The sequence below is a fragment of the Engystomops pustulosus genome, chromosome 1 (genome assembly GCF_040894005.1).
Source record: "Engystomops pustulosus chromosome 1, aEngPut4.maternal, whole genome shotgun sequence".
In the NCBI taxonomy this organism is placed as follows: Eukaryota; Metazoa; Chordata; class Amphibia; order Anura; family Leptodactylidae; genus Engystomops; species Engystomops pustulosus.
The window spans coordinates 15320075-15337198 of NC_092411.1; the positions used below are offsets into that span (position 1 = coordinate 15320075).

General features: G+C 42.9%; 1 long non-coding RNA gene across 1 annotated transcript; it reads right to left on the reverse strand.

The window, feature by feature from the left end:
* Nucleotides 1–15156: 15156 nt before the first annotated feature.
* LOC140064739 (uncharacterized) lies at nt 15157–16923 on the reverse strand. The gene is made up of 3 exons (XR_011847808.1): nt 16841–16923; nt 16586–16650; nt 15157–15372 (listed from the first exon to the last, which is right to left on the reverse strand). It is a non-coding gene; the product is annotated as an uncharacterized lncRNA (long non-coding RNA).
* Nucleotides 16924–17124: the final 201 nt, after the last annotated feature.

Sequence of the window (17124 nt, forward strand, 5' to 3'; positions counted from 1 at the left end):
TGGGGTAGGTCCTTTAGCATAGGATGCAGGTACCCTAGCACAGGGGGTAGGTCCTTAAGCATAGGATGCAGGTACCCTAGCACAGGGGTCAGATCCTTTAGCATAGGATGCAGGTACCCTAGCACAGGGGACAGATCCTTTAGCATAGGATGCAGGTACCCTAGCACAGGGGTAGATCCTCTAGCATAGCATGCAGGTACCACTGCACAGGGGAAGGTCCTCCAGCATAGGATGCAGGTCTCATAGGATGTTTGTGTCCTACAGCTCTAGGTGCAAGTACTATAGCACAGGGTGCAGGTCTTCTAGAGCAGGATACAGGACCTCTAGACTAGGGTGTAGGTCTTCTAGAGCAGGGAGCAGGTCTGATCCAGAGTAAAGCACATGTCCTTCAGCACAGGGTGCAGATCTTGTAGTGCAGAGTGCAGGCTCTCCAGAGCAGTCTCGCCTCTTTTATCCATAGTATCACCTAAAATATCTATAGTAACCTGGACAGATTGTAATCAAGACCTTTGCCTCTGCATTGGCTTCCAGATCAGATGGTATCAGTTTTTAAGTGCAAAACCTGTAGCCTCTGCCATAAGAACTGTCACCTCTCTGCCCCTGCTAACCAGACCCCCGATACCTGCAAAATATTCTTCAATGTCCCCTAATTTTTATCAACTCCATTAGAACAAAGCCAAGACTGCGGCCGATCTGCGCTGTCCTACATGGGTCTAGGGGTTTGTCTAAAATACAACCCTCGCATTTTGACCCCCCACCCCACCCCATGCTTTACACTGGAGCTTTGCATGTTTAGATTTGCCTGATAATGCTATGTATACTATAATGCATCACATATAGAATACCTAAAGATTCAAATCAGCTAAAGTCCAACGAGAAAAACGAGAAAAAAGGAGAAGGCAGTGATTTCTACTCAAATATTAAAACATTTGAGTTCCTCCTTACCTCCATAAGACAAAACAGGTAAAAAAGGAATAAAACTTAAATTATCCTTAAATTTCTGCAAGTTATAACAGTAATACAAGCACCCGCCACTAGATGGCAGCACAGATCTTGTAAAAGGAGGGTAAGGACTGGACACACAATAGAACACAAAACTGCAAATCCTTACATTAAAAGGTTATTCTGTTCTTTGTAGAAGAAAAAAGTTAATTGTATCTAATTCTATCTTATCTGTTAAAAAAAAAAATCTTCAAGGTTTCTAAGATCTCTACTTTCTGTAATTTAATAAAACTTTCACTTTGGATACATTTGTCCTGCTCACGTAATGGGCAATTACAGTCCTGTTATGAGAGGTAGGTCGCAGGGCTGTACATCCATTACATGCCAAGGATATATTTCTCTCAATGACAGCTAGCAGAGATGCTGAAATCTGCAGGTCCTCTGCTATACTCACAGCAGAGGCACAGTGATAATACAGATAATACTCCCTGCATCATCACTATGTTTAAATTTAACTCCTCCCCTTCCTGTACAATGACCTCTATATAGATAACACTGACCCATCATTACATCACTACTGACAATAGATGATGTCACAGCTTATCTCCTCCCCCTCCCTGTACAATGACCTCTATATAGATAACACTGACCCATCATTACATCACTACTGACAATAGATGATGTCACAGCTTATCTCCTCCCCCTCCCTGTACAATGTCCTCTATATAGATAACACTGACCCATCATTACATCACTACTGACAATAGATGATGTCACAGCTTATCCCCTCCCCCTCCCTGTACAATGACCTCTATATAGATAACACTGACCTATCATTACATCACTACTGACAATAGATGATGTCACAGCTTATCTCCTCCCCCTCCCTGTACAATGACCTCTATATAGATAACACTGACCCATCATTACATCACTACTGACAATAGATGATGTCACAGCTTATCTCCTCCCCCTCCCTGTACAATGACCTCTATATAGATAACACTGACCCATCATTACATCACTACTGACAATAGATGATGTCACAGCTTATCTCCTCCCCCTCCCTGTACAATGACCTCTATATAGATTACACTGACCCATCATTACATCACTACTGACAATAGATGATGTCACAGCTTATCTCCTCCCCCTCCCTGTACAATGACCTCTACATAGATAACACTGACCCATCATTACATCACTACTGACAATAGATGATGTCACAGCTAATCTCCTCCTCCCTGTACAATGACCTCTATATAGATAACACTGACCCATCATTGCATCACTACTGACAATAGATGATGTCACAGCTTATCCCCTCCCCCTACCTGTACAATGACCTCTATATAGATAACACTGACCTATCATTACATCACTACTGACAATAGATGATGTCACAGCTTATCTCCTCCCCCTCCCTGTACAATGACCTCTATATAGATAACACTGACCCATCATTACATCACTACTGACAATAGATGATGTCACAGCTTATCTCCTCCCCCTCCCTGTACAATGACCTCTATATAGATTACACTGACCCATCATTACATCACTACTGACAATAGATGATGTCACAGCTTATCTCCTCCCCCTCCCTGTACAATGACCTCTACATAGATAACACTGACCCATCATTACATCACTACTGACAATAGATGATGTCACAGCTAATCTCCTCCTCCCTGTACAATGACCTCTATATAGATAACACTGACCCATCATTGCATCACTACTGACAATAGATGATGTCACAGCTTATCCCCTCCCCCCTCCCTGTACAGTGACCTCTATATAGATAACACTGACCCATCATTACATCACTACTGACAATAGATGATGTCACAGCTTATCTCCTCCTCGTCGCTGTACAATGACCTCTATATAGATAACACTGACCCATCATTACATCACTACTGACAATAGATGATGTCACAGCTTATCTCCTCCCCCTCCCTGTACAATGACCTCTATATAGATAACACTGACCCATCATTACATCACTACTAACAATAGATGATGTCACAGCTTATCTCCTCCTCCTCGCTGTACAATGACCTCTATATAGATAACACTGACCCATCATTACATCACTACTGACAATAGATGATGTCACAGCTTATCCCCTCCCCCTCCCTGTACAATGACCTCTATATAGATAACACTGACCTATCATTACATCACTACTGACAATAGATGATGTCACAGCTTATCTCCTCCCCCTCCCTGTACAATGACCTCTATATAGATAACACTGACCCATCATTACATCACTACTGACAATAGATGATGTCACAGCTTATCTCCTCCCCCTCCCTGTACAATGACCTCTACATAGATAACACTGACCCATCATTACATCACTACTGACAATAGATGATGTCACAGCTAATCTCCTCCTCCCTGTACAATGACCTCTATATAGATAACACTGACCCATCATTACATCACTACTGACAATAGATGATGTCACAGCTTATCCCCTCCCCCCTCCCTGTACAGTGACCTCTATATAGATAACACTGACCCATCATTACATCACTACTGACAATAGATGATGTCACAGCTTATCTCCTCCTCGTCGCTGTACAATGACCTCTATATAGATAACACTGACCCATCATTACATCACTACTGACAATAGATGATGTCACAGCTTATCCCCTCCCTGTACAATGACCTCTATATAGATAACACTGACCCATCATTACATCACTACTGACAATATATGATGTCACAGCTTATCTCCTCCCCCTCCCTGTACAATGACCTCTATATAGATAACACTGACCCATCATTACATCACTACTAACAATAGATGATGTCACAGCTTATCTCCTCCTCCTCGCTGTACAATGACCTCTATATAGATAACACTGACCCATCATTACATCACTACTGACAATAGATGATGTCACAGCTTATCCCCTCCCCCTCCCTGTACAATGACCTCTATATAGATAACACTGACCTATCATTACATCACTACTGACAATAGATGATGTCACAGCTTATCTCCTCCCCCTCCCAGTACAATGACCTCTATATAGATAACACTGACCCATCATTACATCACTACTGACAATAGATGATGTCACAGCTTATCTCCTCCCCCTCCCTGTACAATGACCTCTACATAGATAACACTGACCCATCATTACATCACTACTGACAATAGTTGATGTCATAACTTATCTCCTCACCCTCCCTGTACAATGACCTCTATATAGATAACACTGACCCATCATTACATCACTACTGACAATAGATGATGTCACAGCTTATCTCCTCGCTGTACAATGACCTCTATATAGATAACACTGACCCATCATTACATCACTACTGACAATAGATGATGTCACAGCTTATCTCCTCCCCCTCCCTGTACAGTGACCTCTATATAGATAACACTGACCCATCATTACATCACCACTGACAATAGATGATGTCACAGCTTATCTCCTCCCCCTCCTGTACAATGACCTCTATATAGATAACACTGACCCATCATTACATCACTACTGACAATAGATGATGTCACAGCTTATCTCCTCCCCCTCCCTGTACAATGACCTCTATATAGATAACACTGACCATCATTACATCACTACTGACAATAGATGATGTCACATCTTATCTCCTCCCCTTCCCTGTACAATGACCTCTATATAGATAACACTGACCCATCATTACATCACTACTGACAATAGATGATGTCACAGCTTATCTCCTCCCCCTCCCTGTACAATGACCTCTATATAAATAACACTGACCCATCATTACATCACTACTGACTATAGATGATGTCACAGCTTATCTCCTCCCTCTCTCTGTACAATGACCTCTATATAGATAACACTGACCCATCATTACGTCACTACTGACAATAGATGATGTCACAGCTTATCTCCTCCTCCTCCCTGTACAATGACCTCTATATAGATAACACTGACCCATCATTACATCACTACTGACAATAGATGATGTCACAGCTTATCTCCTCCCCCTCCCTGTACAATGTCCTCTATATAGATAACACTGACCCATAATTACATCACTACTGACAATAGATGATGTCACAGCTTATCTCCTCCCCCTCCCTGTACAATGACCTCTATATAGATAACACTGACCCATCATTACATCACTACTGACAATAGATGATGTCACAGCTTATCTCCTCCCCCTCCCTGTACAATTACCTCTATATAGATAACACTGACCCATGATTACATCACTACTGACAATAGATGATGTCACAGCTTATCTCCTCCTCCCTGTACAATGTCTTCTATATAGATAACACTGACCCATCATTACATCACTACTGACAATAGATGATGTCACAGCTTATCTCCTCCTCCCTGTACAATGACCTCTATATATAGATAACACCAATGACCCATCATTACATCACTACTGACAGTAGATGATGTCATAGCTGGGTGTAATATGTATGTAGATAAATCTATTGTGTGCCCATAACTTTAGCTCAGGGCCTTCTGGAAGTAGAGAGTCCATTACAGTGACGGAGTAAGACCTCAGATCACCACCGTGATGTGGAAACAGGAACCGGACATTTCAGCCAAAAATACCAGTTTTGTAAATTCCACGTTTCGCACATATGTTTCTGCGCAGAGATTAAAGGGAACAGACTGTTTGTTTGCCTTTGTAGGTGGCAGATTATTCCTTGTGATCTAAGGGATTTTTTGGCAATTTCTCCCTGAAGTGTTTGTGCTTTGCCTTTTGAAGGAAAAAGAAAAAAGTTTGTAGAAAATAAGTGAAAAAAACTAGATTATAAGTCGATGTGTGAGGAGGTCAGTGATGCGACGGAGCTGCTGGGAGAAACTGGAGAGAGGGATCCCAGGGGGGGGGGGGGGGGGCAAGGAGCAGGGAGCAGGGAGAGCAGACAACTGCTCCATTTACATGCAGTGATTGAGGGTCAGCCCTTAATAATAATAGTTGGAAATATAATAGTGTTTTTATCTTAGATTTCGGACCCACTTGACTTCATACATTGGGGCAGATTTAGTTACCCAGTCCATTCGCGATCCAGCGGCGCGTTCTCTGCGGAGAATTCGGGTTCTGCCGGGATTCACTAAGGTAGTCCCTCCGACGTCCACCAGGTGTTGCTTCTGCGCTGAAGTTCATCGGAATGCACTGGAGTAAACCAAGCCAGGCCGGGTGCAGGTAAGCGCGTGTCAAGCGACATTTTTTTTTTTTTAAATGCAGCGTTTGTTACGAATCTGCCAGGTTTTCGTATGGCCACGCCCCGATTTCCATCGCGTGCATGCCGGCGCCGATGCGCCACAATCCGATCGCGGGCGTCAAAATCCCGGGGCAATTCAGGGAAAATCGGCGCAAATCTGAAATTTTCGGATAACCCGTCGGCAAAACGCGAATCGGGCCCTTAGTAAATGACCCCCATTATCATGGAAACCCATGTTTCCCACTGATATAAGATTTTTCATTGATTTTGCTATGAAAGGCAACATACCCTTGCAGTGCTGGCCTGAAAGGTAGGCATGGGTTAAAATAAGCACTTTACTCAGGTGGGTCTCCGTTTCTCGTTATTCGGCCATAAAGATTTCTTTGGGGCTGGATTTCTCTGCCAGTGATTTTTTTTCATTGTTCCTACTGGTAATGTATTTGTTGCTTGACCTAGTCTATTGTTATTTGACCTATTGCTATGTTTCCTAACCACTCTTTGCCCCCTGATTCTGAGCTACGTTGCTTTCTAGTCTTTCACCCCGATGTTCCTCTTACTATTCACTCTGACCCTCTCTGTTCGAGCTGATTTTGGGAGAAGTGAAATCCGAAGCATATCTCCCACATTATACAGTGTAGGGAATGTTGCCAAGTTGGGGGCCATCATCTAGGGCAGCGATGGCGAACCTATGGCACGCGTGCCACAGACGGCACGCGAAGCCGTTTCTGTTGGCACGCGTACCGTTGCCAGTAAGCCTCTGCCCGATGCCCGTAAAAATTTGGTCTATGCGAGCGGCGGAACTACGCGGCGCTCCATAGACAGAACCGCAGAGTTTTTGCGCATGCGCGGTAACTTGGGAAGCGCTGAAAGTTTCAGTCGCTCCCATAGAAACCGCGCATGCGCATTAATTATCCCGGGCCGCTCCGCTCTGCTCTGCTCCCTCCCTGTCCGCTCTTCTCTGTCCCGGTCCGCTCCGCACTGCTTTGCTCCCTCTGTCCCGTTCCGTAGCCCCCCTCTCTACCACTCCGTAGCCCCCCTCTCCTCTGCTCTGTAGCCCCCCTCTCCTCCGCTCCGTAGCCCCCCTCTCCTCCGCTCCATAGCCCCCCTCTCTTCCGCTCCGTGGCCCCCCTCTCTTCCGCTCCGTGGCCCCCCTCTCCTCCGCTACGTAGCCCCCCTCCCCTCCACTCCAGGTGGGAGTGGAGAATGCATACAGCGTAACCTGCATGCATTCCTGGAGAACCTTCCTGTAGAATAAAAGAAAATAAAGTAAGTTTATCTGTGTATATGTATGTAATATGTATATGTATGTGTATATGTATGTAATGTGTATATGTATGTGTATATGTATGTAATGTGTATATGTATGTGATGTGTATATGTATGTGATGTGCATATGTGGGTGTGTATGTATGTGATGTGTATATGTAGGTGTTTATATGTGTATACATATATATATAATATATATATATATTCTGTATGCATTTTATACTACATGGCGATAAGCTGTATGCATTTTATACTACATGGCGGCATTCTGTATGCATTTTATACTACTTGGCGGCATTCTGTATGCATTTTGTACTACATGGCGGCATTCTGTATGCATTTTATACTACTTGGCGTCATTCTGTATTCATTTTATACTACTTGGCGTCATTCTGTATTCATTTTATTCTACTTGGTGGCATTCTGTATGCATTTTATACTACTTGGCAGCATTCTGTATGCATTTTATACTACTTGGCGGCATTCTGTATGCATTTTATACTACTTGGCGGCATTCTGTATGCATTTTATACTACATGGTGGCATTCTGTATGCATTTTATACTACATGGCGACAAGCTGTATTCATTTTATACTACATGGCGACAAGCTTTATGCATTTTATACTACATGGCGACAAGCTGTATGCATTTTATACTATATTACGTATATGGGGGGGGGGCGTCTCTCTATGGCTCGTTTTCTCAATTAAAACCTTGTTATTCTAGTTAAATTTTTGTGTTGGCACTTCACTTCAAGTCAGAAGGGTTTGGGTTGCATTTTGGGCACTCGGCCTCTAAAAGGTTCGCCATCACTGATCTAGGGTGTTCAGTAATTTGGCAGGGACAGTAGGATGGGGGATAATTGGCTTTTAATCAGCTCTCTTTCCCTTAATATGACACAGTCAAAACACTAGGTTAATGCTTCTTACATCAACATCTATGGGCACGTCTATTATATTCAGACTCTAAGGCTATATTCACACTGCCGTTGCCCACCCGTACCGTACCGTAGCGGGCAACGGCAGTGTACGGGGAGAGGAGGAGGAGGTGAGCGCAGCTCACCCCCGCCCCTCTCCATAGCAACCTATGGCGCACGGCGCCGTATTACGGGGAAAGATAGGACAGGTCCTATCTTTCTCCCGGGTACGGAACGGTACGGTGCCGCACGTGTGCGGCACCGTACCGCTCCCGTAGGGTGCCGTGCGCCCATAGGAGTGTATGGGGGACGTATATTGGCCGTATATACGTCGGCCGTATATACGTCCCCCATACGTTCGTGTGAATGTAGCCTAAGTGCGCCAGCATATGATGGTGCCCCCATCCCCGGAACATGCGTGATCGATCAGTAAGCTCCATCCTCCTGATAAATTATGTCGGGTTGCAGCGTCTTGTCTAGAATTGCCCCATGGACTGCACCTGAACGGGTGCAGGCTATAGGGAGTGCGGAGGTGCCTGCCCACTGCACGACCCAGCACTGCCCCCTCCCCAACCAACCATAGTAAAGGGTGGAGGAGTCACAATTCCCACCACTGCATGGAGAATTGTGACTACATCACAGCTTGTGCACCTGTTTCTGGCGAAAAACCTTGATAGATCTGGCCCCTTATCTATAAAAATTTATAAGAGGGTGGAGCTAAATCTTGACTATATATGGCCATACCTAAAATGCTTCAATCTATGTCTCTTTATAGATCCAAAGGTTTGGGTGCACTTTGCTTATTTTAACATCCCTTATTCTCACATACTGTTTGTTTTCACTTCTGCTCGTGCAGCTACAAGTTCAGAGCTCAGTTTTTATTCCCAATGAAGCTGCTGTTCATTCTAATGTCCAGCATTGACATGGAGATTCTAAAAGAAAATACATCTACTTTGTGATTTTGTCCAAAAATGTATCAGCTATTATCCATTATGGCAATATCCTCTTCAACATGCCGAAGAGAGATCTGTTGTCCCATTGTCTGATGGGGCTTTGAATACAGTGCAGCAGACATGTCATGGAGAACATCTATTGTCTTAGCTGGAAACCACAGATGGGAATATAAAGGTTTTGTTTCATTCATGGGATGATAAATGGAAAACTGATGCAATTTTTCTCATTGATATCATCATTTTGGATGAGAGACTTCTTTTTGGTATGTAATTGCATCAATGGATGTATGAAATATGGCAGCAACTATAACAAGGACATACAGGGGCACATTTAATAAGGGTCCGAATCGCGTTTTTCCGGCGGGTTTTCCGAATTTTACAGTTTTGTGCCGAATTGCCCCGTGTTTTTGCCGCACGCGATCGGATAGTGACGCATCGGCACCGGCTTGCATGCGACGAAAAACGGGGGCGTGGCCGTCGGAAAACCCGACGGATTCGTAAAAATTGCGCTATTTAAAAAAATAAAGTGTCGCTTGACACACACATGCACAAGGAATACGATGGTGAACTCCGGCAGACCTCGGCGCAGCAGCGACATCTAGTGGACATTGGGCGCACGACCTTAGGGAATCGCCGGAAGACCCAAATCCTCGTCGGAGAACGCGCCGCTGGATCGCGACAGGACCAATGAGCCCCACAATCTCCATACAATGGGACCTATGGAACGTTTACTACAAGACCTTACCGATGGCTCATTGTGAACACGGAATCATGCAACAGACTACTGATACTTCTCCTTTAAGTCACGGACCCTGAGTAAACTCTGTGGTTTCATCCTTCAGTTTATCCGGAAGGTTGGTCCGTTCTCTATACAAATGACATCTTGCTTTATGGAAGGATCTAAACAGCTTGTAGACGTCCAACAACAGACAAATACTCTACATTTACGGAGATTCTGGGGATTAGCGAGTCTTTAAGCTTATCTCAGATTGAAAAGTCTCTTCAATTCCAGCAGTTTGCAGGGTTAAACATCGGCTGTTACCAGAGAACTACAAGCTGCTATTATTTCTACGTTGGCATTTATGTAATTTCAGCATTTCCTATTATTATCATTATATATTATCAGAATTTGGGTTATCGGTGTGCTGTCATCACAAAGCAGGTCATTACGAAATATTTCCAGAAAGTTCCATGCCAAAAACCCTCAGGAATAGGCTGAAGACAACAATTCGATACTCATGGTTTGGTGAAGGCTGCTTAAGTATAAAGTAATATTGTAAGTGTTACATTCTATGTCCTTTGTTACAATGTATGTGTGAATCACATAAATCGCTCTACCAAAAAACTTGATTGGGTCCATGTCTTGGGTTAAACAATCCCCAACTATGGGTTGTACGGGTCTGTGATAAGCATTGGTTTCTGGTTCCCCCGATTTTGGACTCCAGCTAGGGGTTCAGGTTTGGCATTTGTATTCACCCCTACCGGTAACACCTGTGATTGGTTCTGGAACCGATCAGGGGTTTTAACTCTTTAAATATTACTATCACGAGGAGCAACATTCCTAACACCCAGGACCGGTGCTAGAACCAATCGCAGGTGTTATCAGTGGGTGTTCAGGTACCTGAATCAAACTTTGGTTCAAGGTTCGGCCGAACTCAGTGAAAATGAAAAAAGAAAAAATATGTTTCAGCTCACCAAGAGCATGCCATTTGCCGATCAATGGCACGGAGATCGAAAGTTGGGCTGCTCCGAGGCATAAAAATTCACAATGGACACGGAAGCTCCGGCATTGATGCAAAAAATGTACCAAAAAATGTTTGTATTAGAAAAAACATTAAAAACTAACTTTTAATTCGGTAAGGTTAACAACCATGTTTCGGAAATTACTCCTTAGCCATAGTGGCGCGTAGGCAAGGAGGAACAGAAAGCGTTTAAAAGGTGAAGAATTCCCACAAAGAGAGGAGAGTAGTCTGACAAACACAAAGCTGCATGTGTCCATGTCTAAAATGAAGATGTAAAACTACAGCAAAAATATGGATATTCTGTAGAACCTGAAACGGTCCGCTCATCCCTATCCATGTTTCAAATTCAGAAAAAGTATAGCAAAAATATTGTTATTGAACAGAAATTTTTGGAATAAATACTGCCCTTTAGAACCCTCTATACAATGGGGCAGATTTACTTACCCGGTCCATTCGCGATCCAGCGGTGCGGTCTCTGCGGAGGATTCAGGTCTTCCGGCGATTCACTAAGGCAGTTCCTCCGACGTCCACTAGGTGTCGCTGCTGCGCTGAAGAGCATCGGAGTGCACTGAAGTACACCAAGCTAGGCCGGGTGCAGGTAAGCGTGTGTCAATCAACACATTTTTTTAAAAAAATACGGTGGTTTCTCTGAATCCGACGGGTTTTCCGACGGCCACGCCCCCAAATTTCCGTTGCGTGCATGTCGGCGCCGATGCACCACAATACGATCACATGCCCCAAAGTCCCGGGGCAATTCAGGAAAAATCGGCGCAAAGAGGTAAAATTCGGGTAAAACGAGTAAATGACCCCCAATGTATCAGGATGCAAAAGTTACATTATTGGCACAAAAATAGTGTCTCCCCAACATAAAGTGGAATACATGAGAAGAAGAAGGGGCACATATACTTGCAGTGTAATATTAACATCTCTTTTCTCTTTTACTTTAAGTTGTATTTCTTGCAATTATGGAAACTATTTGGAAAAATGTATTAAGAAAAATCAGAGCAAAAATAAAATAAAATGTCCATACAGACCAGGTTACTGCTTTTCTAGTAGTTTTCATCCTGATTCAGGGGTGCACCTTCCATGAGGCAAGTTGAGCTTTGTGCCTCAGGCGGCACCACCGCCTGGAGGGAAGGGGGGCAATAAGCCACTACAAAGCAAGACATGCCACTTACATGAGAATCCATTTACAATAATTACTAAACAGATAAAGGATCCCATAGCCATTGCCGTTTCCACACTTGCATCTCTACAGACCTATAATGTCTACATAGGCAGGGGACAATGCTTGAACAAGGGGGCATTTTTCTATATTCGCCTCAGGCACCAGGCTATGTTCACACCTGTCCTGATCCAAAGCCTATCCCTTTTTAAATATAGATCAATATAATGATTTAGATGCAGTTGGATTTTTTCGACAGCCTCCATCATTCCCAAGCAACTACTGCTGTTAGGTTTAGCACCTGATGTGCTAAGTAGGCTGTGTATAGGTGAGTATTACCAATCAGGATAACGCTTACAACATATTCACATCAGGTCCCTATACTAGCCAAAGCATCTGTACCAAATTTAAGTATACAGAACCACAATAAAATTCTAAGTACATCAAAAGTAAATATTTGAACAGTATATCTTTATTTCTATTTGTGCACAAAACTGGCAATCAACAATCAGTATTAAAAACATCCCATAAAAACGAAAAGTGGTGGTGGTCAATACAATGATCGATATTAGGCCATATTAGGCATACAAGTAGAACAGGGAGAAATATCACGGTATAACCAGAGTTCAGAGCCTAAACCAGGCATTCCACACTATCTATTCATACCACAGTAGAGAGACTCCCCGACCACCACCACAGCACCCCGACGCACGTTTCGCCGTCGCTTCCTCAAGGGGGTGTGCTGTGGTGTGGCCCGTGCATGGCAGATATATACAGGTAAGACCGCCCTCGTAATTGTAAATGGCCAATAGATTTCACCTACTGACCTGTGGTGTATACGGATGGATCCGGTAGCCACTCGTGCGCATCCCAGCGGCATTAACACACACATCCGGAGGCCGGGCCGGAACTTCCGCAAGACGAATGACGCGCAACACTAGCGCGTCATCATAGTACGGAGTCCCGCACCCACCACCAGGATGCGCATGCGCACCGCGTGAATGCGCTGCCGCCGGCCATCTATAATATGGGCGATAATGAGGGCAGCCCTAGATTCGGAGCAATAGATCAGTGGAGTCATATACCATTATAATGCTAAAAACATGAGACTATGTATACCCATCAGAAGTATTGTCATGACAGTGTTACATTATAATTCATACATGCATTATCGTGCCATAAATACAATTCATTATACTTTATTAAAAAAGTGATAAAGGTGACAGTGCTGAAAATAAGAGGTGCAAAAAAAAATAATAAAAATAAAAATAAAACCGTGACTCGTGAAGTGATTGTGCTGTGCACTAAGAGTGAAAAAACGTAGTGAGACCGCACATTACATATAACAGTACAATATTATATAAATCATTTGCTATATCATCCATGATTAAAAACCAACTTTATACATGGAAATTGTGAAGTAACATGATGAGGTGTGTACCTGGAAATTGTGGAATAACATGATATAGTGTATTTACAAAGTATTAATATTTTTATATTTATACTACCAAATGTGTGAAAAAATAGGTAGATGTAAAAACTGGTATGTGTAAGTGAAATAAAAAAAGTGTCTCATTCTATTTTGATAAATCAATAATGGAAGTGCATTTAAAGACCTGTCAGAACGACATGGATGGAAATAAGAAATACTAGTGAGGACGATGCTGACTTTCTAATAGATCAGACAAGTGGCATTAAAGAATAAATTAAGTGCTAATATAAAAAATTTTTAATATATGAACTAACATTAGTCCAAATATATACATTAAAGTGCATACGTGTCAATGAAAAAGTGTTGTCAATAAAAATTAATATATGAACTAACATTAGTCCAAATATATACATTAAAGTGCATACGTGTAATGAATAAGTGTTGTAGTGCCTATTATAAATATAATGTAATTACGCTGAATAATAGAGAAATAAAAAATAATGCAAGCAGGAGGAGAACGTCCCCCCATTTAATCATAGAAATAAGTTATGTCAAAAGGACATATAGGATGGAACACCACCATGAGGAAGCAACGCAAACCCAATATGCGTGGGATGAATTCAATTAGCGGATGTTTGTCAAATCCGAATAGATGAGTATTCAAACCCATGAGACCAATTTTCCCATAAGGGTCCTAGGGAAAACAAAAATATAAATATTAAAAATTAAGAAAAGGCTCCAAAATCAGTTGTCAACCAAGTACAACCTGAATATAAAATTACCACACACTAAGCCACTATTGCAGATGTATGTACATGCAGTTAAAAATTACGACTAAGGGCCAAAGTCATATAAAAGGGGAGAAGGAGAGTTTTTCCTTCAGTCCATTTGGAAATGTAGTATTCAACTTAACTATCCATTTTAGTTCGATTCTCTCAAGTTTCTTGAAGATGTCCCCCCCACGGGCATTCAGAACAATCTTATCTATACCGAATGCCCTCAAGTCTTGCCATCTACTCTCGTGATGTTCAAAAAAATGTTTTGGAACAGGTTTAAGTTTGGCAATCTTTTCGAGGTCTGTGGGTAAAAGTTTACCTGCTGAACGGATGTCTCCAATATGCTCTTGAAGACGAGTTTTCAATTGACGTGTAGTCATGCCAACGTATTGCAGCCCACATGGACAGTAGATGATATAGACAACCCCAGTGGTACTGCAGTTGACAAAATGAACAATATTAAAACTCTGCTGCCCTACAGAATCTTGAAATGTTTTTCTTTTCGTAATATGTGGACATACTGAGCAGTGCCCACAAGGGAAGCATCCCCAGTCAGGTCCCTTAGATCCGAAAATGTACCTACTAGATTTTGGGGTCACATAATGGCTTCTTACCAAAGTATCTCCGATGGTGTCCGCTCGTCTAGAAGTTACTTGTGGTACATCCGCTACATGCTTCTTAATTTCCGGATCTGATAATAGAATTGGCCAGTATCGTTTGAAGACCGTTTTCATTTCACACCATTTTGCATTATACGAGGTAATGATCCTTACCTTGTTCTCTTGTGTACGTTTTGGGTTCTGAATAAGCAAGGACTCCCGGTCTGTTGATTTTGCTCGAAGATATCCTTTCTGAATATCCGAATCCCGGTACCCCCTTTGCTTAAAACGTGACTTGAGGATCATTGATTCCTCCTCAAAATTTCTTGATGTATCGCAGATGCGTCGTGCCCTTAAGAACTGCCCTGTTGGGATGGATCGTACTGTATGAGCTGGATGGAATGATCTAGCATGCAACAAAGCATTAACAGACGTCTCTTTACGATAAATAGCAGTGCTGAGATGGCCATCGGGTTGGACAACAATCTGAATATCCAAAAATTCCATCCGTTCTTGGCTAATGTTGTTTGTCAGCCGGATATTCAGATTATTTGAATTGAGGTTCAGCAAGAATTGATCTAGTCCTGCCCTTGAACCCTGCCATATGAACAGGACATCATCAATGAACCGCATCCATGAGATGACCTGCCCTGATGCCCTGTCCATGGCCTCCTGAACCTCATTCCTCTCCCAGTGCCCTAAAAAGAGATTCGCATATGAGGGGGCACAGGTGGCCCCCATAGCTGTCCCCCTCGTCTGCACATAGAATTTTTCTTTGAAAAGAAAATAATTGTGGTCCAATATGAACCTCATCAGTGTCACTATGAATGCAATAAGATCAGTATCCAGATCGCGAACCCCCAAGAAGAACTCGACTGCTGCGATCCCCAAATCATGCCCAATACACGTGTACAAACCCTCAACATCGCAGGATACCAAGAACATGTCTGGTTCCAAAACCACATTTTCCAATCGTCTCAGGACATCAGTAGAGTCCCGGATGTAGGAGGGTAATTCTTCTACACAAGGACGTAGGTAGAAGTCCACAAATCGGCAGCTTGGTTCGCATAAGCTGCCGCAACCCGACACAATGGGGCGCCCTGGTGGTATTTGGGCATTCTTATGTACTTTTGGTAAAAAGTATAAGGTTGGAATTATAGGAAACTCCACCTCTAAGCCTTTACGGATTCTCAATGGTATGATCCGTCTATCAAATGCATCATCTAGAATCTGTATCAGATCATTTTTGAATATTTCAGTGGGATTCCCTGCAAGTTGTTGATAGCATTCACATTGTTTTAATTGCCTAAAGGCCTCTGCCTCGTACATTTTAATCGGCCATACCACCACATTTCCCCCTTTGTCAGCGGGTTTGAATACCACCTCCTTCATATTTTTTAGCTCATGTAGAGCTCGTCTTTGACCACGGGTTAAGTTGTCATAATTGCGATTTTGTGATAATTTGCGTAAGTCAGCTGTAGTCAATCTCACAAACATTTCTATCTCCGGGCTCATTGAGAGGGGAGGGGAAGTGGTGGACTTAGGTCTAATATCTGGGAATTTGTTTGGGTTACTCACCCCTGGTTGTTCTTGTTCCCTCAATAACGATTCTAATATCTCGAGTGTTTCCAGGTCTTCCGGGGCTGTAATAGAACAAGAATTATCAGCCCTATTCACACTGAAGTGTTTCTTCCACAACAATTTACGGGCGAATAAATAAACATCCTTGATCACAGTAAAATCGTCAAACGCAGCCACAGGACTAAAATTAAGTCCTAATGATAGTAATGACAATTGCTCTGGCGTTAACGTAATATCAGAAAGATTAATAACCTTCAGCTTCCCAGTAGAGGTGTCTTGTTGATTGTTGTATTTCCGTTTTATTGGAGTACCACGATTCGGGTGTGGTGTCATCCTACGATCAAGGGGTCCTTCTGCTCCAGAAAAAGAAGAGTCCGAAGCCACGGTGTCGACGGAAGTCATAGATTCTGACCTTCTTATTGAGTTTGATGCTGTTGAGCGTTGCCAACGGTACGCTTGTTGTCTTTGGAAATCCATTGTATCCCTTTGGAATTTCCTCATTTTAGTGGTTTGGATATCCTTTTCCCATTTTGAGC